The sequence below is a fragment of the Oreochromis niloticus genome, linkage group LG18, assembly GCF_001858045.2.
Source record: "Oreochromis niloticus isolate F11D_XX linkage group LG18, O_niloticus_UMD_NMBU, whole genome shotgun sequence".
Classification (NCBI taxonomy): Eukaryota; Metazoa; Chordata; class Actinopteri; order Cichliformes; family Cichlidae; genus Oreochromis; species Oreochromis niloticus.
In genome coordinates this window covers 6,832,172-6,855,773 of record NC_031982.2, presented here as the reverse complement: position 1 = coordinate 6,855,773, position 23,602 = coordinate 6,832,172, and the positions used below count along the sequence as shown (strand labels likewise).

The 23,602-nt window shown below is 43.5% G+C and overlaps 1 protein-coding gene across 1 annotated transcript in view; it reads left to right on the top strand.

Moving 5' to 3' along the window:
- Positions 1–1,738: 1,738 nt before the first annotated feature.
- Positions 1,739–23,602, top strand: part of cdh24b (cadherin 24, type 2b) — a 155,063-nt gene continuing 133,199 nt past the window's right edge. Inside the window, exon 1 of the mRNA XM_003457428.5 lies at positions 1,739–2,046. The gene's annotated coding sequence lies outside the window, so the exon portion shown is untranslated. The remainder of the gene's footprint in view (positions 2,047–23,602) is intronic.

The following is a 23,602-nucleotide window of genomic DNA, read 5'->3' as shown; positions in this document are numbered from 1 at the left end:
CTGTTTCAGAGAGTGTTGAAGTTGAGATAAGAAATCAGTGGGAGTTGGGATGTAAATCACAAGATTTTTAACCTGGAAAAAGCAATTCATGAGTTGTCTGGGAGCTTTTATGTTTTGCACTTTGTCTCAAGTCTTTTGACTTTTTTCTTTGGGTTTTTTTTCTCCTAGTCTCTTGATTTACTGTACTCCATCCATCCATCCATCATACCCACTTCCAACTAGGATTGCTGTGGGATGGCGGGCTGGAGGCTATTCCATGAGGTACGATGAATATTAAGAGCCCTCAGTTGGTTAAAATGTGATGCTACACAGTCATGATCAACGATTGTAGAAAACAGTCATTGGTCGTGACAAAGAGTCGATATCTCACAAGCTGGGTCTGAGAGCAGTCATCTCTGACATACTGGCATCTTTGACGAAACAATAACATTTGATGCTCTGTATCTGTGTTTCCAGTGTCAAAAGGTCAGCTTTAATAATGCTCCAAAAGAATAAAGACAGGGGTTGAGAGTGCTGAAAGAGGCTCCTTTACTACTGACTCATAGTGATTATCATGATTAAAACCAATAGATCGATGAAACTTTAAAACAAAAAACTTTCGGCATCACTTTCTACTGAGGCAGGGTTTATAAAGACTTTATACTTTCTTCTTCTTCTTTGTATTAGAAGTATAAAGTAAAGCAGTGAATGTCTCTGCACGAATAACTGTAACACGATGTTACAGAAAACTTTAGGAAATAAAATTTGGTATCATTCTTTTAATAAGGCCCTGTTTATGAAGGTTTTTGTTGCCTCAGATCATGGGAGGCACCTTTAGCACTGTCACTTCAAAGGAAGAAGGTCCTGGGTTCGAATCCACTAGCCGGTCGGGGCCTTTCTGTTTGGAGTCTGCATGTTCTCCTTGTATGTGTGGGACTTCTCTCTGGCTTTCTTCAACAGGCAGTTTTAACTTAACTGGTGATTTTAAATTGGCTGTAGGTGTGAATGTGAGTGTGAATGGTTGTCTTTCTCTCTGTGTTAGCCCTGTAATAGACTGGGGGCCTATCCGGGGTCTACCCTACCTCCAACCCAATAACAGTTGGGGCAACCAACATTATATTGTATAAATAATATTTTTCTTATAACCAACAATAACATATGCATCAGTCTTGCTTTTTTTCCCCCTAATATGTCTGGCAACCCAAATATATTAGTGGATTAGTAGATTTATTAACAATGGCTTGAAACATTAGTCATTCTTAAAAACCAATATTATTAAAAGTTGTACCAAAAATCCTTTTAAAATTTTCCCTTTAATATGATTAATGTTTCTAAAGTGACTTGTGGCATAGCCTACCGTGCCTTAGTCAACCTCTCCTCCACACTAATGGAGTGAGATAATGCTTTAATTTTCTAAATAGCCTGGCGACCCAAAGCTCAATAATGTGTTTTTGATCTTAGTAATATCTTAGAAGTACTATGTGAAGCTTAAGTATATTATCTATTAAGTTCCAATTAAGGGTTTAGAACACATAAACTCTGGAAAAATGCCTTTTAGGAAAATAAAAGTATTACTGAACTCTTATAATAAAGAAACAGCGCAGGTTGTGAGTGCAATTGTACTGGAAAAATTCTTGTGCACAGGAAACTCCAGCACATAAGGCAGATGAGAGTGATGTATTGATACGTGATGAATGATGATCACGATGATCACGCCGGTGGCGGAGGTGGTGGATATGATTATGAGTGATGATGGACATAATACTGACATTAATCACTCCCGAGGAAAAAAAGGCGATGATTAAGAATTCAAAAGACGGGACAAAGAGAGAGAAAAGCGTGGAAATTAGGAGGTGGGGAAAAAAAAAACCGTGCACGGATTTTCGGGAGTGACGTTGTTTGAAAAGAGAGAGCGAGAGAGAGAGTGGGAGAGAGAGCGAGAGTGGGAGAGAGGAGAGACGGCGCGATAACAGTGTTTGCCCTTCTTGGACTCAGTTTTGTGACCGGCTGACGGACAGCGCACGCGAAGGACGAATAAACTTGAGGCAATCCCACCGACATCCTGAGGTAAATTCAAAAATGAATCTGTCCTAGCCCAGATAATCCTGTCTTTGAAAGCACTGTTTCTTTTTTTTTATTATTACCTCGGTCAGGCTGGCTGGAGAGCAGACCCAGTTTTCCCCTCTGTTGGTATTTGGGAATTGCGTTTCTCCCCGTCTGCTATCAGGCGACACTGCTTGACATTCACCGTTTTTTAAAACTGAAATTACTGCACGTGACGCGTAAAATACCCACACACCGAGTCGTGTTCCCTCTGTACTATTTCAGCGAAACAGATGGATGTGGTTAATTCTCGCGGCGGTCCGACTCCGTGCGTATTTCCGACACTCCGGAGGGTCTACGGGGTTTTAGTCGCTGTAAAAGTGTATCCCTACAATCTCAGTGGAAAATTTAAGGACGAACTGCTGTTGTAAAAATTATTATAGAGCTCTCACATTCATAATGGCCGACAGTGAACGTGGAGTCCTAATTGGGAGCCTGTGGTCAGAGATTGAGCACTTGTCCAGTGTGCTTTTATGTTGGGGAATTTCACAACATACTTACTGTTGTGCACACTGATTGATTATCTTATTGGTCGTTCATTCATCAATTCAGTCGAGTGTCTATTCCTCTGATCACAGGGCGAAGAGGATGCCACTTTCAGTGCAAGCCGGACAGGCGCAGTGTTTTTACGCGTGCGAGCCGATTCCCAACAGACGGAGTGCACAGCTACTGACAGACTGTCACTATACAGAGCACCGACACCCCGGGGCAAATATTTTACCTGCGCGCCGTCCGTATGTGGAAATTTGTCTGCGGTTCAGCGCGTCCCTAATGAGGGTGATCGGCTGCGAGTCGCTTCAAAAACCCAGCTTAATTGCGTCCATTTATTACGCGACCCTATAAGTCGGTGATAATCAGTATTTGGCTTCATATCCACGGGTGTCTGGTGACGTGCCTGAGCCTTTGCAAAGTGTTCTGTTTTTGCACAAGTCTAACATATACATATATATATATATATATATATATGTATATATATATGTTCTCTCATTTGTGTGAGACCTTAAGCATCATTTGCTCTACTGGGAAATACATTTGCTTAGATTTATGACCTGCCTTCTCAGGTTATATCGATTATGGCAGCCTACTGCCGTGCTTTATTTTTGTAAGAGCAAGAAAAGTGGGTCTGCCACATCTATATATAATTTCTTCATGTTGTAGGGTGCACAGCAAGCTTTTGATGCAGCTGGGTCAATTCTCAAGAGGAAAATCTCTGCCATGATGGCCCCCTGTTGAATATATACATAAAAACTAATGTGATACATGAATGACTCCCTCATACACACGCACACACACATGCACAAACACACATGATGGGTCTTGAGCGACTATAATGACTCTGATCAGTGTGAGACATGTTTATGTATGTGGAAAGCTCATGTATTATACATTGCTATTGCACCGGGGTGTTTGGGTGCAATCAGCTCAATGTCTGTGAATACCATAGCTGCAAATGTGTTTATGTACATCTGTGATGAATGTGAATGCATTTATCTTTGAGTGTACTTTTGATCACGTGAGCACATTTGGGCATTTTTCCCTGGACCAGCTGTGATATTACAAGGCTCTTCTGTGGAAAACATTATGATTGCTTCTACAAATACTAGTCTCAATATCAATACCTTATCTTGTAATGTGGCTGAGATAAAGAACCCACTATGATTCAGTTATTAACTGTTCACATCAAATAGCCTTTGCACAAGTGGGGAGTGAGGAGGGGAAAGGAGATGTAAAAGGAGGGCAGAGAAGGACGAGGAAGAGGGGAGGCTAGGAGAAACCAGTGGATCGGAGGGGGTTAGTATGGAGAAAGAGGGAGTGGATGAAATGTGGACAGTGAAGGGGTAGAACATGAGGTGAGATTAGAGGGAAGAGTAGGAAATGAGTGCACGGTGGGTGGAAGATGGAGAAGAAGAGGGAGAGGGTGGTAACAGTGGAAAGAGACAGGTTGCATTGAGTCAGTGACTTATGCTGACGATAAAACTGCCTGAAGAAAAGAAAGAAAGAGAAAGGTGCTGTTGTTGTGACAAGGGAGGGACACGGAAAATCCCATTAGCGGACATTACTGGGTGTTGTGGACACCAGCAGAGGAAGAAGAAAGGGTTGGTGTAGATGGTGAGTTACTGAGGAGGATGCAGGATGGCACAACTCAGACAGACAGAAAAAGGCACAGGAGACTTATAAAAGGCGTGTTTGAGATCAGGAGAGGAACAACAGCCGAGGAGGCTGCGGGGGAACGGTATTTGAATTCAGGTCTCGAGTGAAGATTTTCTTTAACCATTCTCACCTGCCAATCTTACATAACCTTGTTGCCTCTCATGCCTGAAGTGGCTTGTAATGCTTTGCCAGCAAGACAGATCACTTACTAATACTGTTCCAGAGAGTCCGCTCGCCGTCTTTGTTTAAAGGCTCAATCAAAAGCGGTCAATAACATGCCCTCAAAGATGCAAACGTCCAAAAACGGTGATCACCAAGTCAAAGAGAGGAAGACGCCTTAGCATGGAGCCACACCCCCACCTCATGGACCACACACACACACACATGCACGCACACACACCCACACACACACACAGGGGACATGAGAAATGATCAGTGAGCCTCTGTTTCCATTTGATTCCCTCCTAATGAGAATGGGAGAACCCCCAAGATGAGCACCCTTGGGGGCTTTTCTCTTCCGAGAAAGTGTGTGGCAGTCGACGGACGCGTACCATTCATTAGCTGACAATTCAGTGAAATGAATCAGACAACATGGCCTCCCAGGGATCCTTGTGGAGAACAAGGAAATGAATGCTTAGTGTTCAAGACATGAACGTTCCCCAGGGCCCTCACGCAGAGAGGTAATGCAATTGCAGAATTCCTTTTTCCTTTCCGATTGTTATAAACGGGAAAGGGAACAAGGAGCTTCTAGGATCTAACATCGCCTCAGATTCTGCTCGTGCTCCCTTCTCCTTGCCTTTTCGGGATTGGGGAAATGAGCTGTGTAAAACCTTCGGCAGAGTACTATTCCTCTGGTGTCAGTCTTTTGAAGGGGAAGTGAAACGTGTGCGACTCTGAAGTGACTTTGCCCAGAACTAAATCTCAACTATATCATCTCCAATTACCTACTCAAGGCAAGAGACTGGCGAGCCATTTTTCACCCATACGTGATGTTCCCTTTAAACTCCAGCTGGATGCGGAGGGCGAACAGTTCACTCCCTCGGTGCCCTTTGATGGTGATTGGGCATCAAAGGAGGGGAAAGACACATGGTTGCTGATGTAGACTTTTTAAGAATGGAAAATTGCCAATGGATTCACAGCAAGCATCTCTCAGGGAAAGCGTTGAATTTAGGTTCAACATCCTTCACGCTTTTCTCCGTCCTCCCCCGCTCCCCTCCTCCAATACTGTGATGTGTCCCCAGCGTTCCAAGACTGAGGTTAGAGCAGGACAGGCTGACCCGAGCTTTAGCAGTGCTGTGTCGAGACATGGAGTCAGTCTCTCCCCCGGTGGTGATGTGAGGAAGGGAGGGGAGAGAGACGGTCATTTAGAGGAAATGGCTATGCCTAGCAGTGCAGTCTTTTTCCTCACTATAGGCCTGTGGGATGGTGCTGCAGAGTCTGTCACGGTCTGATTGCTCCCAGATCAACACTGCTGTTTACTCGCGTGCACGTGACAATAGATATGCACGCACCTACTCAAGCAGTGGCACACACCTTCGTCCAAGACTTGTAAAAGGCATGCTGAAGTTGTGAAATGAGCATAATTTCCAACCATATTTTATTGTGAACTTTAAATTTGTCCCCTTGTGCAAGTGTGGAGGTGCGTTGTCTGTCTGCTGCCAGCAGTGGGTCTGCATCACCACCGGGCAGAACTGAATTTCTGAGCTCGATGTCAGATTGGTGGAGGCAACTCCCAGCTCGGTGGTGGATGGCTGTTTGAATGGGTGGGATGAAGGCGGACTCCAGTGAAAAAAGTACAGCAACTCGCTCCACTGGAGACATTATTATACAGAAAGACAGGAGGCTGCTCCAGGCTGTGTGTGAAGGCGTGTGTGTGTATATGTGTGTGTGTAACTCCTGTGTATTTACATTTATACCCCACTGTGCAGAAATGAGATAGAGAGAGGGCAAGGGAGTCGGACACTGACAGAAAGAGAAAGCCTGTATGACTGTTGGTTATAGGTGTGTGTGTGTGTCAGTGTGTGTGTTGGTTATAGACCTGCTGCCACTGGCTGAAGTATTGGAGTTGTGAGCTAAAAAGAATCTTTTCTCTAGTTATTTCAGATGGAAAGTTGAATTTGAGCCAAAATGAAATATGATACTGGGCATTTCCTTACATATTCTTTTTCTGAATCTATTTGGAACAGCTTCAGTTTTTTCACGCAGGTGCACAGATGTTAAATAAGCATGCCAAAGAAAAAAATGGTGGTAATAGTAAGACTCCCAGAGTCCCTGACGTTGGATAAAATTGGGAGAAAGAAACAAGACAAATCCAGTATATATGACTTATTTTTTATTTCAAGCTGTGTTAATAAAAGGTTACATTATGGAACTGAGGCATTACACTACAGTTAGTAATCACACCTATGCTGTATCACTTTATCAGGTTTGGATCAAGGGTTGACTGCTGACTTTAATATCACTTTCTTCACTCTGATTTTTGGGGGTTAGCTTGCATAGGAAATGAGAAAGAAATCCTATACCTGGTCTTACTGTGTCTCAGCAGCCAGCTGGTCTCCCCTGCATGGGTTCCCTAACTAAAGGCAAGCATTTAGTTAGCATATGTTAGCTTAGCTTCAGTAAGTCTCTGGGGCAAAGCTAACATGAAGGGTAACAGTCTGCAATTATGTCGTAACCGTAGGGTGGCTACTTGTTAAACCATACATGTCTTGTTTTCTATTTCTCCCACAGTTTCTCTGAACGTTCAGTGAGTTATATGCAATGAATAATGTACGTTTTCTATGTACAACACCAGTGTGGCTAATTTTCAACAGTCAGTTGGTGTGTTAGCTTTATTAATAGTCTGTCTGCCACCAGGAGTCTTTGGGAAAATGGTAATTTGGGTGAACATGTCCTTTAAATAGCCCAGGGGGAGAGTGCCTACTGTGGATTTGAGCTGAAAAAGCCCCCCAACTTGTGTAAAGCCTGAAGTCCCACGATGCAACAGTATGCTAAATAATTTAACAACTATCAGCCCACATCTGTCCTTGAAGTCATGTTATTAGCTTATATATCATTACCTATACTTGGAATGACTAAACTTCTCTTGATTGGCTATGATAATTTCTTCAACTACAGCAAACATATTGTGCCACAAAATGTGTTTGCATTGTTACCAGGCTTCCTCTTGCCGTGTTTTCATACTTAAATGATCGAGAGGTCACAGAACATTTATAACAGTAAAATAAATACTACTGCAAATCCTGACTATAAATTTAAAGAAAAAGAAGAGAACAATAATCTTTGCAAAAAAAAAATTAATTAAGTCTAGTGAGCAGACTTTTTCTAGAATGAGACTGTTGAACAACTAGATGGAAAACTATGATTCTGTGTCTGACAGCTCACCTGTCTGAGGTGGAGAAAATTACAGATTTTGATTTATCGTTATGTCCTGAACACTCTCTGTGTGTGAGGAATATTAAAAGCTGTGAGTATTATTGCTGTTGTGCCACATTTGTAAATTTGGTAACTTTCTTGCTCTGAGCACACTCATATGGACGTTGCAACTCTAAGGTGTAGCATTGTAGGCTATTTAATAAGCTCAGAGGAAAGACTCCTACAAACAGCTAGAAGCAAGAACTGCAACCTCAGAATGTTTGTGGAAGCAGGATTAAGTCTTTGTAGTTGGTAACTCTCATTCATAACCTCTGACAGGCTTGTTTCTGTGCTTCTGGCAACTCGAGCTCTCTGTTGGGTTTATGTACCGACGATATTGCTGTAATGTGGAAAATGCTAATACTCAAACTTTGCCCAGGTACGGAAAAAGTCTATTTAGACAAGACAGCTTTTTTTCCTATTAAAAAAAAGGCTTTATTTTATTTAGTGTGATTATTTTGGGCACTGTCAGAGCATACGTCAGGAAAATTACTGTGCACATAAGATTCTTTTAAATCACGAGTCACGGCGCTGGGAGGTCTTAGGTGTACAAGTGAAGAACAGATCAAAGAACAGCCATATCAGTCACACAGCCCAGCTTGCATTACTTCCGTGTACAAGGATAATGAGGGTGGAATCCATGAGGGGGATCAAATCTCACTGAGCTGCACTGAAATGAAAGAGGAAACAATTAGTGCTTTAGCACATGGAATCTGAAATCAGGAAATTGAACATTAAATTAGAGTCTCTCTATTTAGACATCACATTGAAGTGATTAGTTTTAAAGCATGTGACTGAATAGCAGTTTTCAATTTTACAGCTTTCCCTGGATTTCCATTTGCGTGTCCTTATTTCTCACGCCATAAGTCATAAGCACATATGAAATTGAAGGCACTAACTCAAGCTACTTAAATAATTTCACCATGGTTTAACACAATTTAGAAAGACTTTAATAAGCCTTGCAACAAAAGGTGCCAATGACTGTAACCGGCGCTTTGGAATTAAATTTATCATACTCTGAAAATTAACTATTTTTCTCAACAGTTGCTTTTGAATTGGGGGAAAAACTGCTTTCACAGGAGGTAGCTCATTTTTTTGTGTGTGTTATTGTGCTATTTATCACTTCTGTGTTTGGGCTCATCTTTATCAAGGCTGCCAGTAATTCTGGTATAAAATGCTGTGCGTGCCTGAGGTAGGAGTGACTGTGTAGGTGTCTGCTCGGGCTGGTGGTAATGTGCATCTGCATGGCTGCGTAGTATCAGACGTGTGTGTGTGTGTGCGCGCGCGCGCGTGTGTGTGTGTGTGTTCGGGGGGGGACCACGACAGAATGAAACCTACAGCATAAGCTGCCACCCCTGACATAGAAGTCCTGTAGGAATTGAGCAAATCCTATTGTAAATTTGCCTACTCCATGAAGATAATTGGCTTATTCCTGTGTTAAATAGCCGGTCCTACAGGACACTGACTGGGCTTAGCATGCTCCGTGTAGACAGTGTGTCTGTTCCTCTGCTTCTTAGGGACTTAGAGGCACATTACATACTGAATTACTGTATGACAATGATGAACTGATAGCTGCTGTGCCCAGCCCAGAGCTCCTATGCAGGGACAGACATGAACAGAAGTCTGCAAGGGCACAGGTTCCATTCCCACGGGGTGCTCCTTTTTGAAACAAGTCTATATGGCTCCATCTGCTTGATGTATGAAAGGCAGTTACACAGACAGACTAGTTTAGGAACAATATGCACATCCAAGACTTCAGAGCTACATTTTCCTACACCTTGCAAAGCTCCCAATTTCTGGTTTTCATGCTCAAGTCTATGCAACAGTTTCAGGCTTCTGTTGAGCTTGGATGTGGAGAAAGTGTTGCGTAGCCTTACCTAAATCATTATCCACACATCAAACACCATCTGGCTTTCACTCCCTTACTTTGAAGATTCCTTCCTCATCAGCCCTTTGCCTAAAGCAGACACAACAGATAAATGTGTGTGTGTGTTTGTGTGTGTGTGCGCATGCATTCATATATGCAGACGAGCTTACATGTGGCTTTTTCATGCTTGTTTTAACCTCGTAGCTGCTCGGTAACTCTGTAGCAGAGGTTGTCTCTCTGTTTCTTGGCCTCTGGGCTGCTGCTTAGTGATGAACCCAGCCCCAGCTGATCTAGCAGCTCAGAAGTGGTGTTGGGGGGAGAGAAAAGCACCAAAATGCTCAAACGAGAAAATGAGAGATTCAGAGATGGCTGAATTGTCAGCGGATGTGCAGCTGTTCAGGCTCGCACGTGTGTATTTGGAAAGCTAGAGAGCTAGCTCGCGCAATTCTGGGACATGACCGAAAACTGTCTAGTTAGAGTGCATCAGGAAATGGATGAAAGGGAGAATTCCCTTCACGTGGTGAGAGGAAAGAGCCAGAGCTCGAAATGCTTTATCCGTGTGTGTCCTGATGGCTGCTAAGTTGAACAAAGGCAGTGACAATGCTATATTTCCAAACCAGTGTGTCTGTGTGAAAACATGCCGGACATGCTGTGAAGTGAAATGGTTGAAAGCATCTTTTAAAGGTTGACTGATGATATTGAGCACATGAAATGGCAGCACCTCGGGGAGGGATTTTTGAAGCTAAAAATACAGAGGTAAAGGAAATATGCAGTCATGCTTATCTCTGTGTCAAATTGCACTGATAGATACCATAATATGGGGTTTTTTTTGGCTAGGTGTGATGTACTCCATCCTGTTCCGTGTCAGCGCAATCTGCCATCTCTGACTGTGTAACGGATCGAGACCGAGTGCATCCTGGCATGTGTGCGCGTGCATCCCCGCGCTTTCCAGCCCTCTAGGAAGGCGTGGGGCGGGCCGTAGAGCATGAGGTTCATCAGTAGTGTAATTAATGTAGTGCAGTTCAGTTGTCATGCGTGATATTTCAGGGCTGCGATCTACTTGAGAAGGCTTTTTGATGAATGGCCAATTAGAAGCAGACTCCTCATGCCTGGTAGCTGACTGATCTCTTTTTAATGGCACTCCTGTTTCTTTGATAAAACACAAAATGAATCATCGATACCCTGGCCCGGAGGAGCACCAAGCTCCGCGTTTAATTGTAATTGGGTGTGTAGCAGGACTTGAGGTTGAGACTGTGCCTGCGTATGTCTTTGCAAAGAGTGTGGCAGAGCACTTTTGCGGTAATGGCGGTCAGCCCCAGTCATACTCTGATGCACATGGCTGCATTTCCGAAACATTATATGTAATTTTCCGGGTTTGTGTGTTTGTCTTTATTCCTCTATCCACATTATCTTTGTTGATCTATTAGAAGATTATTTCGGCAGCCCAGCTGTGTGCACGCTTGCATACCCTCCCCCCAAAACACTAATTGAGTCTCATTGTTGCTGATTTTTTTTGTTTGTCTGACTGCTATTAAAGCACACTTCAATCAGACAAGTTTTGCTTCCAAAAAAATAAAATAAAATCCATGCTTAAACTTTGTTGCTGTGTTTTTGATGCTTTAATCAAAAAGTCTAATTTTATATGCATAATTAATGCTACAGAAAAAGAAAGACGAGAGGGAAAACCAGCCTTAAAACGTTCAAAGAAATACAAAGTCTCTTTTCTTCTTTGTTTGCCAGTTCCTCGGGAGATGGCCACGATGTATTTGCCATTTCCTCAGAGGGGGTGATGCGGTTGAGAGAGGCGGTTGTTTGAACTGAAGCTGTGAAAACACACCGTGTAACAGTCTGAGCAAGCAGCTAGCGTCTCAAACCAAAGAGCCCACCAGGAGCTTTTCGACCACCCAACGGGCAGTAAAGGTCTTTGCTACCCCTTTTATTTTATGTTTCCCCGGGTCTCAGCAGCTGGAGATTTCTTCGCTTCCTCAAGCAAACACAAGAGGTTCACAATGGGGTGATTAGTGCTGTCAAAATGCCATCCTCTGCTGAAGTTGGGGGGACTGGGATAATAATCTTGCGATTCCCCGCCCGAGACTGCTGGAACGCGTCGCTCATACCCGTCTGCCTGCAAATGGCACATACATTACACGCCCTCGGGAGTCTCGGGCTCGGACGAACTTTCCTCAGCCTCGTACCTCAGCTCCACCACCACCACAATGTGACGTGGCTTCAAGCTGAAATTGCGAAGCGGACCTTTCACACTCGGTCACAAAGGAAGCTTGCTTGGCAGGTAGGCACTTGGGGAGATACAGAGGGAATCTTATTTTGTGGATTTAGACTTCATAAACATCATTATCATCTCCCCGACCTTGAGTTGCTGTGCTGTTCAGCGACGACCCCAATTTTGTCAGGAACCTTGAATGGTGATGCGCGCAGTCTCTCGGGCACACGGGCAATCGAGTCAACAAAAAAGGGATTTTTTTTTCCCCCTTTAGAGTTTAGTGTGTGGTGTGGCGGCATGTGTGTCAGGGAGAGGGTGCGCATCTCTGTACGTGCGCTGACTCAGTAATCTTTCTTGCCTGCTGCCTGGAACCGTCAGCATCTTTCCTCCAAACAAAGTTTTCTGACTGTGCCTCTGCCAGATTTAAACTGTGTAGAACATTAGTGTAACAGCCCACGCTCTTAGAATACAGATTTGTTCTTGAGTGCACGCCAAATGGCCTCTATATTTTATGAGCCTCCTCTACTAACATACCATCTTGAGACTAATTATCATGGTCGCACTCAAACACAAAGCTCGTTTATTATTGCATTGACATCACATTTGTTTTGGCTTGGCCTACATGGCAGGGACTTCACAGCACTACAATGCTGGAATCATGTTTTGAGCTTGACAGAGCACGCTTTGGATGGAGAATCTGTTCTACCGTGCGTTGTACAAGGTGTTAGGCAGAAAGGTTGTTTGTTCTTTACAATCTTGTCATTTGTCTCTCTTCAAGTGGACTGTATTTTTTCTTCCTGTTCCTTTTTTTCCTGTTCACATGGGAGTCACACTCAGTTCTTGGAAGGCTGGCTTCCTCTCATGGTTCTGCCCTAGAAATGCCTTGGTACTTTTTTTTTATTATCATAATACTTTTTCCCCCAGCATAGTGTATCTGTACACTGATTCCAGCTATTTTTACACACACTGCAAGACTATTAATAAAAGTCTGAGTAATGCCGGTCTGAAAAATGGAAATGGTACATGAAAGAGGAAGTGGAAAATTAAAGGAGTTTTCAGTAACTGACGTATAATTGAGTTATTATGACATTTTTTTTTTTTGCATGTTTTTGTAATTCTGTTGTGTACTTATAATACAATACTGCAGTGATCCCATTAGGGAATATCACAAAGGATTTTACCAAGCTACCACAGCTATTTAACACTCCAATTTATCCCTTTCCAGGATCACGAGGCCAACAGATTCTATCCCAGCGCGCACTGGGCAGAAGGAAGGAAATATCCTGGGCAGGTTGCCAGTCTTATTGCATGATGAGCACAGACACAGACAACAGATAGACATGGGAAAAACACATTTGAACTATGGGTTTGAACTATGAAACACTGAAAATCAAATTTAAATTTAATTTCTTGGAATTTCACATAATAAAAGTAGGTATTGTACAGAATACAGATAACAATGGACGAAGAGAGCTAAAAAGAGAAAGACAGAGTGTTAAATATCTGCACACCTGCATCACAGCCCCAAGTAATCTATGGTAAACCCACACAGGTGTATTTACTTAAGTGGTTTATTAGACATGGCACCACTCCAGTCCTTAACAGAAGCCTCCTTCCAGACCTCAAAGCATGTTTGCTGTTGTGCTCAGCACTAGCTCCACAATTGTGTAGAACGTGTACATGACAATTCTATTCTATTCTATTCTATTCTATTCTATTCTAGCTTACTAAGGTAAGACAAGGGGCATGTTTTCTAGTTAACTAGCCAGCTAGCTATCTAAGTAGGTGTAGGAACCTTTTTTTTGTCAGCTATGCAACTACATGTAGCTGGATGGACATAGTCACAGTGACATCACCTGTTTTAGTTTAAATTTGAAGCCTTAAGCAGAGTGTTTTCAGTGTCCCTGGACGTGCGAGGGGTAAACCTGTGAACCTAAGTACACAGACTGAGAACAGCGTGCTGCTGTCAAGTCATTTTATTCAGTGTCAGTGTGAAATTAATGATGAGGAGGGTGTGGGTCTGATTGTGAAACCACACAGTCCTAATTTACAACTCGTTAGCCTATGAGTGTGCAGATTCATACCAAATATCTCACAATTCTATATTGAAACATGATTTACAAAACAGACATCATTTTTTTATTTAGCATGTACGGTGGCCATGAGATGTCAAACACTTGAAAAAGTTGCAGTGTTTTACCTCTCAGGGCCTTCGATATGACCCAAAATGTGTGACTCGGCACATAAACTTAGTAGGAAAATGTGCATGGACAGGTCTGTAAGTTCATCTCCTTCAGTGGTGAAAACCCTTGAATTTTCTTCAGTCTGCCTTTGATGTTGTTCAGTCCCGTTTAACTCAACTGAAGTTGGTTTTAAGTCCAGGCGAATCTAAGTTCATGTTATTATCAAATGGGACAGAGTTGTTCTCTTCACTTCCGAAGATCAAAACCATTCAATGGGCTGAAATTGAATTGTTACATCTTATAAGCCACAATTTTAGGTACCTAGGTAGCATCTAGTTTCCAGGTATCATTATAGATCACAATTTGTCATTTGAAGCTCACATTGAAAGTTCAAATAGATTTATTTTTTTAGGACTAAATCCTGTTTTTCTCTCCAAGTGAGGAAGAACGTAATCTTTTTTAAAAATCTGAGTTTGGATGGTGCCTGTCATTGTGCTTTGCATTTTATGGTTGGCTTTGGACATCATGTACATCACTGTTCTCTGTATGTTGCTGCTGAGTGGCTGTCTCTGTATATCCACAGACTTTTCCATTGGTTGGTTTTTATCTATAAATCTATGCTTGGTCTGGTTCCTTCTTATCTGTGTGTCTATGTGTGTAAAAACTGCAGCCAGTATAGCCTACGCTCTCACAATATTATACAAATGTTTGTCCCCAGAGTCAGAACCGAATTAGGAAAAAAAAAAGGCTTTTAAATACACTGCCCCTGTTTCCTGGAATAATCTCCAGCAGGCGCTGAAACTGTCAGAACTGGTTACGATGTGGGAGTGGAAGTCCATTTTAAAAGAGCGAGAGAAAGCTCTTTTGGTCAGTGTGACTGCTTTTAATATCACGCTGTTATTGCATATGATTCACATGTTTGTGTTCGCTTGTCTGTACTGGATATGAGTTGTATTTGTTTCTTTACTTGTTATATTGCCATGTGTTGTATTTGTTATAACCTCTGCTGCCTTCTTAGCCAGGTCTGTCTTGAAAAGAGATTTTAATCTCAATGAGACTTTTAGCTAGATAAATAAGGGCTTATATTAAAATAAAAATCAACTTGCACAGGACAGCAAGTCTTCTTTTGAATCACCATCTGGTAGCCTTAATGCAGGTTTTTAGGCACTTTCACGCTTGTTTTAGATTGTCTATGTCCTGACCAGTAAAAGTACTGCAGCTATAAGGCACTACGTCCATCTTTTATGCTTTCTGTGTTTTCCACATTTATAAAAATGAATGACATTAAAATAGCTGAAAAAATAGCTTTATTTAACATGAATGCACCGAATGAATAAAGTCCATTTACATGCTAACAGTTTCCCCTAACGAAAAATATCTGATATTCACATTTGATTCAGTTGTTCTGCTTGCAGGTCTCATCCCCCAGGTTTCACACCTCCCGGTACTTCTGTTTCGCACCTGTTACGCTTTACATCTGTAAGAGCTCGACGGGGGGAGACAGTTGAGTTTGGTGCTCTCCTCAAAGCCCAGTCCAACTCCCATAACTCCCAGTAAAAACACCTGCATAGGTCTGTTAAAGCCACTGCTGTTGTGCAAAAACAGCTGAACATCATTGTTATTATTCAACGCCACATCAGCTGAGTTAAAACTTAATGTACAGTGACAGATCGATTTCTGGCAGCAGAGGGGTTGACTGCATATTGCCACATGCTGGATGGTGATAATATATTTCATCTTGTTGCAAAGGTCACACAATGCAAATCACGTTTAAGAATATTCTTAAATGATGGCTTTGAATTGCAATTAGCGAAGCATCCAGACGTATACTTAATTTTTTTGCTGTTGTTGTTGTTGTTGAAAAGGCCTCCACAGTGCAGCCATTTTTCTGGAGAACTGGATCCCCTCTCTTTAAAACCACGAGTGACACATCATTTAAAAGCCTGCAGCAAATAGAAAATGACATATAGCATTACAGGGGCAGATTGTTCCTATAGCTGCTTGGCATATATCCTCATCCTTGGCTAAATAAGCCACAGATGTATCCAAACACCTATAATAACATGTTAGCGTGCTCTCAGCGAGTGAGCTTTTTGCTCACCTGTTAGCAGCCATGTATGTTGTGGTGTTTTGGGTTTTTTTGTGTGGAAGCATGCACTCTGCCTCGTGTCCACGTGTTTGTCATCTATGATCACAGGCTGTGAAGATGACTACGCTGCCAACGTTCATCTGACTCCCACAAACTGACTCATAAATTTTTATGGCTATTTATGTCTTAACACTTTGCAGATGGAAGTGTTTTGTTCTCGATCAGGCCAGTTTGAAATGCGTATGAACACCTAATAATAATTTTTCTCTGCATAATAAGACCACCACCACCACCACCACCCCCCAATATCGGATTTAATACACTGCATCGGCTCCGCTCTTCTGCTTCTCGACTGTGCTTGATGCGTTTGGAGTATGTCGGGCTGACATGTTTTCAGTTGTTCATCTGTTCCTGCAACATACACACTAACATATTCCACTGTTCTACTTTTGTCACTCTCTCTTTCTGTGCGTCTGCACAAATACGCTGTGACACATGGCAATATGGCAAATGTCAGCAAAGACAAAAGGGGCGTATGATCAGTTAGTCCCGCGATCTGTAGGTGCACACGCAAATATACGAGCCAAGCCTGAAGTGCTGTGTCCCACTCTCTATTTACGTACTTGTGCAGCGGGGGGGAACAGCTGGAGATAAAGCAAGTGTGTAGGGATTGCGTGGGTGTTCTGGTGCGACACATCTGGGTAGAGCGACACGAGGGGCCCTGACAGATATGGGCTGAGTGAGAGCCTGTTCCTGTTGTGCTCTGTCATGCTGAGGCTCCTTCCACATGCCTGCCTTTTCCCCTTCTGTCTGCCTGACGCTTCTGTTAGCTGTTAGGTAACCTGATGCCAGTGTGTGTGTCCGTATACGTGCAATGATACTGGCCCGTGATTAAAAGCGGAAGCATTGGTGTGGCCACGAAATTGCGTGTGACGTGACATTGGGAAACGTGAAAGATGGAGGATGTGAGATTAAAAGGACACAGCAGAAGGAGACGAAAGTGCTGCTTTATGCCTCTGCATGTGTAAGTGGCAGAAAGTTCAGATGATGAATGAGAGCTTCAGTAACATCAGAACAGTGTGACCATGACAGTGAAGGCATCAGGAAGCGCATATGATTTCCATTTTTTCTGTAGAATTATATTTCTCACTTTCTTTTAGTACCATGTACCTCAAGGTTAGCTCTTAGGTTGGAACATTTGTGTTTTTGGATCAGACAGACTTGCATAGATGTGTGTGTGTGTGTGTGTGTGTGTGTGTGTGTGTGTGTGTGTGCGTGTGTGGGCTCCCACTGGGGTTTGTATTTCGGTCGGTCAAGCCTGACAGATAACAGCCCGCCGTGCTCGTCACATCAATTATTGAGGGGACGGGAAATTGATCGGCTCTAACGGTGAATGTTACCGTGCCTTCCTCAGTGCTTCAGTACTCCTCTCACTGCCTCTGTGCCCCCTGTGTTATTTGCCCTCCCTTCTTGCTGTGGGACTCCCTGCCTCCCTTGTTTTCAGTCATCCTGTTACCATTGTCTCTGTCCTCTAGCTTTCGTCTCTCAACCTCTGAGCCTGCCCCGCTTCCCTCGTAGCTTTCTCGCCCTTATTTAAATTTATCCCCCTTTTTCAGGCCTGTTTTTCTCAGGCCCAGTTTCCCAAGCCAAACTTTACAGATGCAGACCTCCGCGCCGTCTCGGTTTCTCAATTGCCAGCATAACTCGACTTTGAGTTTTTTGGCAAGCTCTTCTGTGTTGAAGTTGTTGTTCTGCAGTGTATCAACACACCCGATTCCTCTTCTCCCACAGACTCTATAAGCTCTTTTCACTCTTCGCCTCCCTGCTCTCTCTCCTTATCCCTCCTCTCTCCTCATCAGCTGGAAATCACGACTCCGGCTCACCTTTGATCGCTCTCCCTGGGAACTCTTCATCGCACAAAGTCAAGTGTTTTATCTTTGTTGTGTGACAATTCAGCTCTGCAAAGACCACGCGCCGCCAGCCAACACGGCTTTTTTGCGCCCCCGAATATGCGGTGCGGAGAAGAAGAAAGCCTAATTTGAGCTCAATTCATCATGGCAAGATTGCCCTGCATTTATTGATAATTGCTTTTTTCCGTTTAAAGGGATGGCGTTTAAACCATCAGTCGTGTAAACATGAGAGATGCAGCTGTTGCCGCAATTAACTTCTCACTTTCCCTAATGAAAGGATTAATCCGCCAGCAAATCTCTCGGCTTCCTTTCAAATGCCAAGCCCCCATTCAGCTTGCTGCCAGTGGAAGAAAGGCGGCCCGCGTAGAATAAAATGGGACTATCTATAACCAGAGCCAAAAGTCACATTCATCGGCTCAGCCTGGTGTCACATCATCAGGGTCCCTTTACTGCGGTGGAACAAGAGAGACCCTTAACCAACTGCTGTTTGATGATTTCCTGAGTGCAGCCTTTGCAATCGCCTGTTTTTGCAGCCAGGCCTCTCCACGGCACCGCCTCCGCCTCCCCGCTCCCGACCGCCTTTTCTTCCTCGTCGAGCGTGAGCTCCGATCCTTACGCTCAGCTGCCCGAAAACACAGCATCGCCTCTTGTCACAATCCTTCAAAATGGACAACACTGAGTGCTGTACTTTCTGCAGACAGTTGAAAGTCAGGAAGCGAATAGCTGTCTCCTAGTGGAATAAGACATGTCTGGGTAGCCAGTAGTGAATGACAGCCTGTTAAGAATGGAGCTGAGCTTAGGCTAAATCTTTGAAGCCATTGATCAGATGTATTGATCTTTTTTTTTTCTTTGCAGCACAGCGACAGGGGGACAGGTGTGGAGATGACCAGATAGATCAAATCCATGACAAATGCCAATCATCCTCCCTTTTCTGGTCTGCCCATTGATCAGAAAGAGCAAGCTGTCATTTTCAGCATTTATTAATGCTCGGCTGGTTGATTGTCTGTCTCAGTTTGTTTAAGCTTATTCAATATTGGCTCGTTACACGCAAACTGCGAGTATATGAGCTACATGGAAGTGAAGCATTTTAATGGCATTTACTGCTAGTCGAAGCAGACAACTTTAGTAATGCTTTTATTAGCTGATTACTTGCTTATCTGGCTGATTCATCAGCATGTGAATGCATTTATGCGTGCAAAAATCTAAAGATGTGGTTTAAATGGATCACCTACACAGATAAGGGTTCAGTGATTGTTTGGCTTTTGAATTCTTGCTAAAATGATGTATCTGCTAAAGCAAAATGCCCGTAGCTGTCCCTTTTAACTTCTACTCCAAAAACAAACTCCAAATCAGCTTTGAAGTTGACCTCGACTCATCTTTTCAGGTGGTCTTTGTCTCGTTGTTTAGTTTGCTCTGGTATTGACCTTGGGCTTTCACAGCAGTCTTTCAAATCAAACTCTGGTGCCCAATTAGTGGGGTTTTAAAGCACTTTGAGTTGTCGATAGTGCTACATAAACACAGTCCATTTACCAATTTCCATCTGGGCTGGCGTGAAAGTTGTCAATCAAACTCTGGTGCAGACTAGACAATCGGACCAGCACTACTCGGTGAACTGCAGCGGCTTGTTTACGTCAAGAAAACAAAATTGCATAGGACTGTGAGCGCATATGCACTTTCAACAAGTACTATTGGATGAACTCTTGTCTGCTTTATTCCAGAGACTGCATCTGCCTTCTTCAGCTCAACCTCCAAATACAGACTTGACTAATAATGCTTATAATCAGTTGTTTGTCTGTGAGCTCTTTGTGACCATCAGAGTACATAAATAGCTCTTGGCTTGTTTGTAATAAGTATGTGTGAACCCAATCTGCGCTATCTAAAAGGCAATAATGTAACAGTTTTTTTCTCCCTGGTACAGACTAGAAGAACTTGACTGCAGTTGTCCGAGTGGCCTTTTTTTATGTAGCTTCCAACAGAGAGTGACTGACAAGCAACTGGAACACGAGTCGGTCTTAAAGGTGTCTCTCCTCTATGCTACTAATATAACCTTAGTGAACCTCATTTATGTGCCTTCAACCGACTCCATATACTTTGTTATTAGTGTATTGATTGTTTGTGAGAGCTCTGGCTAAAGCAAGCGTTATTGGTCAGACCTCAAAGGCTCGCTGTTAAGTGGCTGGTCTTTTGTTTAAATAATCGTCTCTGCGGCGGTGAACCCACGACAGTTTAATTTCATTATTCTGTCTCGCTTGTTTTGCTGTTTTGGGAAGAGTAGACTCTTTTCTCCATTTCTGTTCTATTTGCATACATTGTGGAAACAGTCTGTGTAATGTGTGCCATTTACCGGAGTAAGTAATACAGGTTACAGCCCTAAGACTGTGTTTGTACAAAGGCAGCTAAAGAGGGAGACAAAAAGAGTTTTTATTTACTGTGTGTCTCGTGTATGGCTTGTTCCGCTTGAGCTAAATGAAGTGATATTTGAAGGGGGATTAAGTATCAGCTGGCATACAGATTCATAAACAGCTATTGTCTTGATCCCCGGCTCACGGATTCCTTTATCTTTGTCAATGTTAGTGTCTCCGTATCGCTACCTATTTCTCCCGCAATCCCTCCATCTGGTATAATCTCAATGTAGAGCTCTGACCACAGCAGTGGCCAACTCATTTTAAAAGCCGAGATTACACAACTGCCCTTCTCCGTATCTTAACCTCTTCCTCTCTCACTCTCTAGCTCTCTCTTCACTAATCCAAGTATCTTATCTCCCAGCTTTGACTGTCTCCCAACTGTCTATTTCTTTCTTTGGCTCTCTTGTCTCTCTCTTTCTCCTTCGCTCCCCACCTCTGCTTCCTCGACTTTGCCTTTGTGCTCTCTGCACCGCCCTGTCTCTGCTCACATTTAAGGCTTCAGATTGAGTTTATTGGTGTGACAGGCGATCATCAGCAGAAGATAAAAAGTGTAATGGGTTCAAGCTCGTACCCACACATGCACGCCAGCGTCCGTAGATCCGCATAAAGCGACGCAGGCAGCGGGCGAACGCACACACGCTTTTTCACAGCTGAATGAGCATTCGCTCCCAGCTTGCTCTGTTCTCTCCGTCTGTAAAGGAAGAGAGAGGGAAAAAGTGGCCGGCTTGAACTTCGGCAGAAACCAGTAGCTGTCTGATTAATTCATTAACCGACACTATACTGCTGGAGTCCGAGCTGTTTATTTCTTATATATATTTAGACCAACCTCACGTACACACTCCACCCACGACACTCTAGCTTTTTCTCTTTTTCTCTCTTGCTCTCTTCCCACTTTGTCTCCACAGCCTAAGAAATAATAGCAAAAGTGATGATGTTTGGAGCTCACCGCAGCAAGAGGATACTGTCCTGGAGCGCTCTTTGGCTGGCTTTCAGAGTCTAGCTTTTTTCTCTCTCCCATCTTCATCAAATCCTTTGTCTTACTGACAATCTCTGCTCTCAGCTGGCCAACAGCTATGGGGACTTTTAAAGTCTTACTTGGCTGAGGATCTAGTCCCGCAACTAGGACCTGTTCTCTTGCTCTGTGAATTCAGCTTGATCCACTGGCTGATTGGTGATTAGCCAGGCACTTAATTCTATCTTTAGTCAAACCTCGGGAAACAAAGTACTTTTTAGGGCACTCCATTTGGCCGAGGAGTTTGAAGAGCGAGATGAAAGAACAAGTGCCTGTCAGACGCGCTTTCCGAGGTTTGCTAGCTTGGCAAATGAAAACATGCAGAGCAAATAGATTTGAGGAGTCAAAAAAAAAAGAACCAGAGTAGATGGAGTGGAGAGTATGATGAAAAAAGAGGAATGCAGAGAAAGGGAGCGCTGTCCTAAATGAGAACAGTAACCTGTGGGGAGTGATAAGAGCTGGCAGATGGATAGAGAGATAAATAGACAGATGGGTAGTTAGATAGATGGAGGGGGCTGATTTGCTGAGATGGAGAGGTTGGGAGAGATGATGGGCAGATGGGGTAAGGAGATACGCTAGAAGACAGGCGAAACTTTCTCCCCATGCAAGCACTTTAAAGTCTCACTGTTGTTTTTTGGAGTTTGCTTCGCCAGTCACTCAGCTTTCTCTCTATTCTCTCTCCCTCATTTGGCCTCTGTCTCCCTCCCGTCACTCACTCACTCTCTCCTCCTCCTCCTTGTCCTGGCTCTCCCCCCGCCCCCCCCCCTTCTCTCTCGCTCTCTGTCTTCGTCTCAGCCGCCGCTGCACTCACGGGATATTTTTAATAGAATTAGGCTGCTCTTGTTATCAGTGGAGCGGGTAGCCACGGAGTGAGGCGAGATTGAAACAGCGATTTCCAATTTGAGATTGTGTCACACACATCTCCCTGTGCCCAGATAGCATCAACGAATCGCTGCCACCATCTCTCTCACTCGCTTTGTCCCTCTTTTGCCTCTCTCTCACTCTTCCAAACATCTCTCGCTGGATATTTTAGCCGCGCTCAGGCCTTCTGCACATGCGAGGCTAACATCTAAATGCATACACGCTCCCCTCTCTGTCGCTCTGGATTCACTGGCTTCTCTTGACAGTTTATCTCCTTGTCTCTTTGGCTCTCATCTGGGGTGCATACAAAACACATCGCTCTTTCTTCTCCCAAGCCCTACTCCTTGGACTCACTTAGTACCTCCATCTCCACGTTAGCCGTTTTCTCTCCTTTATTTTTTTACACTTGCTGCTCATGACTTTCCCACTCCTCCCACACTTGCTCATTCCTCACGCTTCCACCTCTCTGTTCTCTGCTTCTCTCCTCTCCCGTTATTTCGCATCACTCCTCCCACACCGCCTCCACTTTATCCGCCCGCCCCTCACCAATTTCCGCCTCTCCATCTCTTTTCATCTGGTCTGGTGTCACTCTCTCTATCCCCCATGAATATTTCTCTTTCCTTCATCCTTCACTCCTCTGGTCCCTCGTCTCATCCTCACCCCCCCTACACCTCTGCTGCCTCAAGGTACTGGATCCCTTTGACTTTTCTTGGCAGGTCTTTGGATTTCTGTCTTACCTCCAGAGATATACAGTGTGTGTTCATGCAGCGCAGGCAGGGTGTAAGTTGGGGTATGAGCCTGTGTTTCAAAGCAGATAGTGTGTGTGCGTGCGTGCATGAGTAGGTAGGTGTTTGTCAGGTCATTTACTGGTTCCCAGGGCCAGAGGGTCTTTTCTTTCTCTCACAGCAATGAGACAAGCTGAGCCTTTGAAACAGTGCAGCCCGGCTTTAATATCTGGTTAAACAAGCCAAAGCAGCAACCTTGATTCTTGTACTGCATTTGTAAAAAGTTTTTTGTTCTTCATTCCAACATTTCTTTAATTACATTAAATTCCAAATACCTGATGTGTGAACTTTATTATATACCGTTTTAACTTTTTCATGATGACAAAAGACATGCTACGATTTAAAGAAAAAGAAGTGTGTGTGCCCTCCAACTCCATTCCCTTCTTCACAAAGTAAAAAGAAAAAAGTGTAACTCTTTGCTTCTGATTAAAATGAAAATGTTAAGGACAGGTCTCAGGTCTGTGCTTTCATGCATTTAAAGAATAAACAAAGCTTCATATATGCAGGAAGCCCACAGAGGCAAATCTTCAACTTTCCAACATAAATTAGTTTTGGGGGTCACATTCGAGTCGCTGATAATAAAGAAAGTGAAAAGGAGTTGTTTTGCATTGTTAGTCCGACT